This window comes from Gekko japonicus, unplaced genomic scaffold (genome assembly GCF_001447785.1).
Source record: "Gekko japonicus isolate JY-2015 unplaced genomic scaffold, Gekko_japonicus_V1.1 scaffold205, whole genome shotgun sequence".
NCBI lineage: Eukaryota > Metazoa > Chordata > Lepidosauria > Squamata > Gekkonidae > Gekko > Gekko japonicus.
Genome location: NW_015175976.1, coordinates 450,914 through 459,232, shown reverse-complemented (window position 1 = coordinate 459,232; position 8,319 = coordinate 450,914).

The following is an 8,319-nucleotide window of genomic DNA, read 5'->3' as shown; positions in this document are numbered from 1 at the left end:
TGTCCTCCCCCCCTTGTCCTCCCCCACCCCTGGCTTGCAGCTGCCGGGCCTCACCAATCTCCTTCTTCCCCTTCCCCCTGGATCTGGCGGTCTCCTCTGCCGCTGCCGATCTCTTCATCCTCCCCCCCGCGGCGAGGCCTGAGCGTCTTTCCACCACCAGCCTGCCGCAGAGTTCCCAGAGTGTTCCCTGCGCATGCGCAGGGAAGGCTCTTTTACTTTTGAGGGGATTTAAATATCGTCCCTTTTCTTTTTTCAACTTTTTAGATTTTTGTGCACACCTGGGGACTGCCCCAAGTGTGTAGGAAAGTCTCCCTGCCCCCCAGGTGCCCCCAATGTGCGGATTTAGATATCCGCATGCAGAGGGCACCTTCGCTATTAGTATATAGATGGTATCAGATTGATCTAATTTCTGTGCACTGAGGACAAGCAAGTCCTAGGATACAAACTGAACTCTCCAATGCAAGAACAAGATGCATTTCTTCCTTTAGGAGGTGCTATTGTCAGAAGAAAATAAAAAGGTTTCAGTTTTGTTTTTGCATGTGGGTGGGTATTCTGTTTGTAATAATTGTTTGGATACACTATATTTTTAATATGCTAGTTGTGATAATTTCATGCCAAGTAAAAATGTCCATAGTCATATTTTATGTTCCTAAAGTAACAGAATGACTTTCAATCTAGAAAACAAAAGAAATGCTAATGTAGCATTTTTTTCAATTTTTCCGAAAATTTCCGTTTTTTTTTCCCCCCCCCCAAAAAAAAAACTGGGGAAAAAACGGGGTTTTTTCAGAGCTTCAAAATTTCCAGAAATTTTACATCTCTAGCCCTGACACCATAGTCCCAGCCAAGAAACCTGCCTCGAGAGCCACAACAGCAGGACACTTAGTCAACCTTCCTGCTCCAGGGGCTGCCATCCCTCAACCACATGAGGACCAGGCCTCAAATCAACTTCCCATAGGGTTGCCAAATTCAGATCGTCCGGGAGCAGGGGGCTCCCGGACGATCCCGGGTACGTGCGTGTCACCCGGAAGTGATGTCGCACGCTGGGGGCGGGGCCACGCAATTTGAGGGGAAAACAAAGAGTTTTCCCTTCAAATGGCTGCCATTTGTTTTCTCCTCAAATCGCGTGGCCCCGCCCCCAGCGTGCGACGTCACCTCCGGGTGACGCGCACGTGGGGGTGGGGTTTCCGAAGCGGGGGAATCCCCGCCCCCCGGCTGCATTTGGCAGCCCTAACTTCCCAGCTAGTTAGAGGCAGCAGATTTGTGAAGAAGCAGTCCTGGGTAGAATAGCATTGTCAATTCTGGCTTGGGAAGTTTCTGGATTTTTGAAGGCAGTGCCTGGGGATGCTGGACTTTGGGAGGGAGCACGGAAGGGATATGATATCACTCTAGGACTTCTGTGCATACGTAAACAGGAAGTGACGTAGGCACATCAGGAATGTCAGGGGCCATGCTCTGTCTTTCGGGCAAAACTCTATGGTAGAGTTCTATTGCTTCAGACCAACATGGCTGCCCACCTGGATCTAGCTAGAAGAGAGTCAGCAAACTTAACAGTTCTCAATAGGAGCAGTTCTAACTGAGCCAAACAGGAGACAAGAATGAGATTATTTGAAAATAGCAGGAAGCCTCTGTTCCCACTATGCTAACTAGTTGTCCCCTCTGCTGCCCCCTGCAGGATGTTCTTGTCATCTTCTCTATGTATGTGTGATAGACCTTGCATATTCCAACATCGGCATCCTGCCACCAGAAGTCAGAACACACTCAGAGAGTAAATGTAGTTAATGTTTGCTGAAAATAGGACAGCTATTTAGGGTTATCAACTCCAGCTAGGAATATTCCTGGAGATATGGAGGTGGATCCTTGGGAGGATGAGGTATGAGGAGAGGGGGGACCTCAGTGTGGTGTAATGCTGTAGAATCCACCCAAAGTAGCCTTTTTCTCCAGGGGAACTGATTTCTGTAGTTTGGAGAACTACTGTAATTCTGGGAGATCTCGAGGCCCCACCTGGAGGTTGATAACCCTACAGCTATCACACATGCACTTCTACCTTCCTACCTACCCACCTACCTACCTTTCTTCAATCATGTAGGTCAAGGCAGTGTCTGTAAGGTTCCCAAGTGGTCTCCATCCAAGTAGTGCTCAACTCCAGGCTTGTTTCACTTCAGAAAGATGCTGCTTCTTGAGATTGTTGTGCATAAGCTGGTGCCTGGTGACTGGATGGCAGGGAGGCTGGTCTCAAAAGCCTGTTATTCTTGACTACTTTGATTTGTTTTGGTTCAAAAATAAAAAACTCAATTAAACAGTTAATAGGGAAAAAATTAAGGCTATGACTGGGGATTTGAAAAGAGCAATCTTTCTTGCTGTGCTTTTAGTCAATCGGATGTGCATGGGGTGGGAAGGAAGATTCTTGCCGAGAAATGTGCAATTTTGTCTCCATAGTGACTTTTTTTGCAAGATCCCAACTCAGCAGGGATTTAGAGCTTAGTGATTTTAAGCGTGTTAACTGTGCCATTAAAATTAACAGGACTAGTCTGCCGTTTTGGGGAAATCAAATTTCACTTTGGTGCTGAGCGTATTCACATGGAGGACGGCTTGACGGGGGTGCCCCCTGAGGCTTCCCCCCCCCGCTCATCTCTCACAAATATGCTGCATATATGTGTGCATACCTTTAAGTAAGCCCTTAAAAAGTAATTTCTGTTTCCTCTCTCAAGGCCTGCGTGGGAGAGATCTCACTTGGGTCCTGTTCTCTGTGTGCAGGTTGCAGCCTGCTAGCATATTGGTATCATCGTTCTCTGTCCGTAAGGGTTCCCTCCTGTTTGGAAGCAAATATGAGACTTGTTGGAGCAACCAGAGTTTTCTCTGCACTGGCAACTGAACAGGGTAAGTAAGTGCATCCCATTCCACCATCCCCTCAGAGAAGACTACATGGTGCCACCGGTGGGATACTTTCCTTCCAGAACTGTTTGCAGAGGGGCTACCAGGTTTAGAATCCTGTATTAAACAGAAAGAACAGGACAGTTTAAATCAGGGCTTCTCAACACTTTTGAGCCAGTGGACACCTTTGGAATTCTGATACAGGGTGTGGTTGGCGCAGCCACAAAATGGCTGCCCTAGGAGGCAGGGCCAGTGCCGCAGCGGACCTTCAGTCATACAGTGAAGATTGTTGTGTTGTGGTGGCAGCTGCTGCCAAAAATCTGCACAACCAATCAAATTTCCAATGGCCTATCAGAAGTAGGGTTGCCAACCCACCCCCGGTTTGCCAGGGGTCCCCCGTTTTGGGGGGGTCTACCCGCCGCTGGCCAGATGGCCGGCGGGGGAAGCCCCACCCCCAACACCCACAGCCACCCATCTCCCTTTAAGGGTGTGCAACCCATGTTTCATCCCAAGCGCGAACTCCGCAAGCTTGCAGGGAAAAGCCAGCTTCGTTCTTAAAAGGGAAACGCAGCTTCTCTTAAAGGGGAAATGCCGGGTGCTGGCTACTTTAAGTGCAGGGAACTGCTGTTTCTGGAGATCCGGCGCACGGCCGGGGGGAGGGGCGGCAGACGTCCCCAACATGACGTCATCACGTTGGGGATGCCCCACCCCTTCCAGGAACGCCCCCAAAGCCCCCCGCTGGGGGTGGAAGATGGACTTGGCAACCCTAATCAGAAGCCTTGCTGGGCAAAAGTTCCACTAGGCCTCACCCACTTGCTAAAAACACTTGGTGGGTGCCCAGAAAGGAGTTAGCAGACACACCATGGTGCCTGTGAGCACGATGTTGGGGACCCCTGATTTAAATCTTCCTTTGAACTAAGCTTTACTGGAATTTAGGTGAAAACAGAAGAAAATGGAAATGGAAGCTAGTTCTTACGAACTTAAAAGTACGCACACATATATACCATGCAACCCACATCCTACTACCTGTAGAAGATAAAGCTCCCTCATTTCTCCATTTAAATATGAGGCAGCAGGCCACACATGCCCAGTTAGGCTTTCTGAACCCTCAAGTAGAATCTTTTGAGTGTCTAGCTTACTGTTCTATATTAAAATAGGGAGGAAAGAGGGCAGGAATTAATTAATTGACTAATGATCATATGGCATTGTGTGTAGAATTGCCAGGAGATCCTAAGATTGTCTGGCAGCTAGAAGTTCTAGTTCATTTATTTGTTTGTTTATTTAATGCCCCACCCTACCCCCAAAATGGGCTCAGAGCAGCTTACAACATAAAACCATCAAGCAATAAAAACAATAACACAATAAATGACAGCAACAGATGTTGACAAAAACACATGCCTTATGTCAGGCAGGAATAGTTACCCCATGAAACTCCAGTGCCTAAGTGAGAGCCAGTTTGGTGTAGTGGTTAGGAGTGTGAACTCTAATCTGGGACAACCGGGTTTGATTCCCCAATTCTCCACATGCAGCTGCTGGCATGACCTTGGGTCAGTCACAAGTTGTCTCAGAGCTGTTCTTGAGAGAGCAGTTCTCGAGAGAGCTCGCTCATTCCCACTTACCTCACAGGGTGTCTGTTTTGGGGAGGGGAAGGGAAAGGAGATTGTAAGCTGCTCTGAGACTCCTTTGGGTAGTGAAGGGCACGGTATAAATCCTTCCTCCTCCTCCTCCTCCTCCTCCTCCTCCTCCTCCTTCATATCCAGAACAACAAGGGCACTGGGAAAGGGGCCATGGACAGGAGAGGCCAGAATGGTTGAATATCCACTGCCTCAACCAAAGTCTTGGTGGAACAGCTCCATTTTACAGGCCCTGCGAAACTGTAACAAGTCCCACAGGGCCAGGGCAAGGGCTGAAAAAGCCCTTGCACTGGTCAAGGCTAAGCAAACATCCCTTGGGCCAGGGATCACCAGGAGATGCTTGGCAGAAGAACGCAAAGCTCTCCGGGGCTCGTATGGGGAGAGGCAGTCCCGCAGGTATGATGGGGGCTCTTTTTGTAGCAGGAACTCCTTTGCATATTAGGCAACACACCCCTAATGTAGCCAATCCTCCAAGAGTTTACAGAGCTCTTCTTACAGGGGCTACTGTAAGCTCTTGGAGGATTGGCTACATTAGGGGTGTGCCACCTAATATGCAAAGGAGTTCCTGCTACAGGCCTCATAGGACTTTAAAGGTCAAAAACATGACCTTGAACCAGATTCAGTATTCGATCAGCAGCCACTGCACCACCAGGTGGCAAGCTAGACTTGTTTTTAAGGCAAGACCTTTCAGAGGGAAGGAGCATTAGCTGTATAAGGGGGAATATAAGGCCCCCCAACCCACAGGTATATAAGGTCCCCCAACCCACTACTTTAGGCCACTCTAGCATGCAGGCCTGACAGATATATCCCACTGATTTCAACAGCACTTCCTTCCAAGTCAGAATGCTTAGGATTAAGGATGGCTCATCCCTATGCAAAATTCCAAACTAAATCTTCCCCTTCCCTCAAAACTAGGAGCTGGACGTGGCTGCATCATTTACACCCCAATGGATGTGACCCTGGTGCCAATTCTTCCTTTATTTTGCTTCCACTGCTCCATCAAACAGCAGAAGTATTGGTGGGGCCCAAAGTGGAAGATGGATGCGAGAGTTCGGCATGGGGAAGAACAAACCAATAGAGCTAGTTGAGGAACAGGAGGCGAAGGGCATTGACTCATAAGCAGGGCTATTTTTGGGCAGGAACGCACAGGAACGGAGTTCCGGCTGGCTCCCGAGTTGGCCACGCCCAGCAGGAACTCGTTAGCATAATAGGCCACACCCAACAGCAGAAACTCATTAGGATTGGCTACATTAGGGGTGTGTGGCCTAACATGCAAAGAAGTTCCTGCTACAAAAAAAGCTCTGGGTTTTGACAACAAACAAGGTAAACAGAATAAGAAGCAAAAGGTGCGCGTGGCTGGATGACCACACTTCTGGTAACATGGGGTGTGGCCTAATATGCTAATGAGCTGTGCTGCCAGGGTGTGGCCTAATATGCTAATGAGTTTCTGCTCTTGGGTGTGGCCTATTATGCTAATGAGTTCCTGCTGGGCTTTTTCTACAAAAAAAGCCCTGCTCATAAGAAACTACCACATGGAAGGGATCCACTTCTCAGTTGTTGATCTGTAAAGCAGAGGTCCAACAAGCAACCAGTGGTAGCACACGGAATCTTCAACAGCATCCTTATCGCGGAAGGAAAAACATGTCAAGGAAGTGCCCGTACCATTCTAAGACTTTAGAACCTTTGTAAGCAAGCTGAATAGCCAGGGGCCAATGTCTGAACTGAAAGTGCAAATAATATTTAGTCGTGAAATGGACAAAAAACCCTAGACCCGGTAGCAAATACATAAGACAGGCCCTGCCTATGGAGTTTACAGTTAGGCAACACCATAACATGAATGAAACAAACAAACAAAAAAACCTGGAAGAGGAGGCCAAAATTGATTAGACATATGCTAACTGAATTTTTTTTAATGACATTTAAAATAAAAGAATTACAACTGATCTCCAGTTCCTCTGGAAAAAAATGGCTGTTTCCCAAACCAGAGTTGGCAACCTTGAGTCCAGGGCACTGGCCAGCTTGCTCCAAGTACCCAGTGTCCTCTGCTCCACAAGGCCATGCCTAGCGTTGTCCTGTTGACTCTTTCAGCGTTCCAGAGTCTGAGTGCCCCCACTGGAGTCACGGCCTCATGCTCAGGCCCTTCAGCCTGGCAGTTGTGGCTGTGGGCTCTGCCCTTGTCAGATCTCCTCAGTTCTTTGGGGTTGGCACAGGTACCAGGGAAGCATCAAAAGGGCAAATGGAAACCTTTTAAAAAGCCATTTTAAAAAGCAGGATGCTTTATTTTTAGGGGGAAATGGCTGTCTTCTATTGATTTCAACCGAGTTCCGGATTTTCAGAAATTCAGAATATTAAGGGTCACAATTTCAAGTCCAGATGTTGGTGCCAGTGTGCATCCCTAGCTAACAGAAGCACTTTATGTAACGGTGACCATTAGTTATCCCATATTTCATTTTGCATCAATATAGAAAAGAAAAGAACTACTTGGGAAATGTCCCACTTTTTAGAAAGCCCATTAACATGAAAAGGGCCAATAGTTACGCAACTGGAGAAAATAAATATTTCCTTCCCCTTTGATCACTATCAAATTATTCTGTATTCTGTCTGCAGGCAGAGAGTTTTGATGCATCACTAAGTTAAAAAAAAAAAGTCCTTTTGCGCTGTGAACTTAAATTGACATCTCAACAAAATAGATCCGCTCGAAGAATTAAGGGATTTGGCTCTAGGAATCGAAGTGATGACTGGAAGTTTGTATACATTTTCCTGAAGGTCAAATAGCTTCCAGGGTGTTTCCCCCCGAGTCCTTAAATGCTTTCTTGCATCAATTTATTCCCTCCTAACGTCCAGACAGCTGCGGTGGCTCAAGTGGTTAAGACGCTGAACTGCAGGCTGTGGAAGGTCAGTAGTTCAGCAGTTTGAGACCCGAGTTGCCGCAAGACAGAGTGAGCTCCCATCTCTAGTTCAAGCTCCTGCTAACCTAGCAGTTCGAAAGCAAGAAATTGCAAGTAGATAAATAGGTACCACTACAGTGGGAAGGTAACAGCGTTCCGTGCGCCTTGGTGTTTAGTCATGCCGGCCACATGACCACGGAAACGTCTTTGGACAGCGCTGGCTCTTCGGCTTTGAAACGGAGATGAGCACCGCAACCCTAGAGTCGGATTCGACTGGCTTTCGAGCAAGGGAACCTCTACCCTTTTACCTTTAACGTCCAGACACAAATCTTTACTTTCAGGCATTGTTTTGTCAATGATTTCCTACTCCTCTTCAGAACTGATTCCTGTAATATTAACGCCAATTTTACCTTCTGTTCTAAACATGGCTTGGAGGAGGAGGTGGTGATTAGCAGTGAGGCAAATCAGGACAAAATCCAGTTCCATGCACTGGATACGCTTGGCTCATGCTTTTCAGCCCCAGGGAGACGTAGACTCCATGAAAGACATCGGCATAGATGGCCCTCTTCCCACTCTTCCTGTGTTGTTCTTGTTGTTCTAGTTGTTAACAACAGCAGCAACAACAACGTATTCATGCAATGAGCTCAGGGTGGCATGCATGGCTCTCTCAACAATCCTTTGTGGAGTGTCAGAGTGAATGACAGTATTGTCTGCTCAGACTGGCAGCAGCTCTCCAGGGTCTCGGGCAGAATCCCTTGGGTCGGGAAAATGAGTCTGGGCATAGGTGGGTAAGTGGGAGACTGCTTGAGACTGTGGAGAGCTATATGGGCTTGGTAGCAGCAGGGCTCTCTTTGTAGAAAAAGCCCAGCAGGAACTCATTAGCATAATAGGCCATACCCAACAGCAGGAACTCATTAGCATATTAG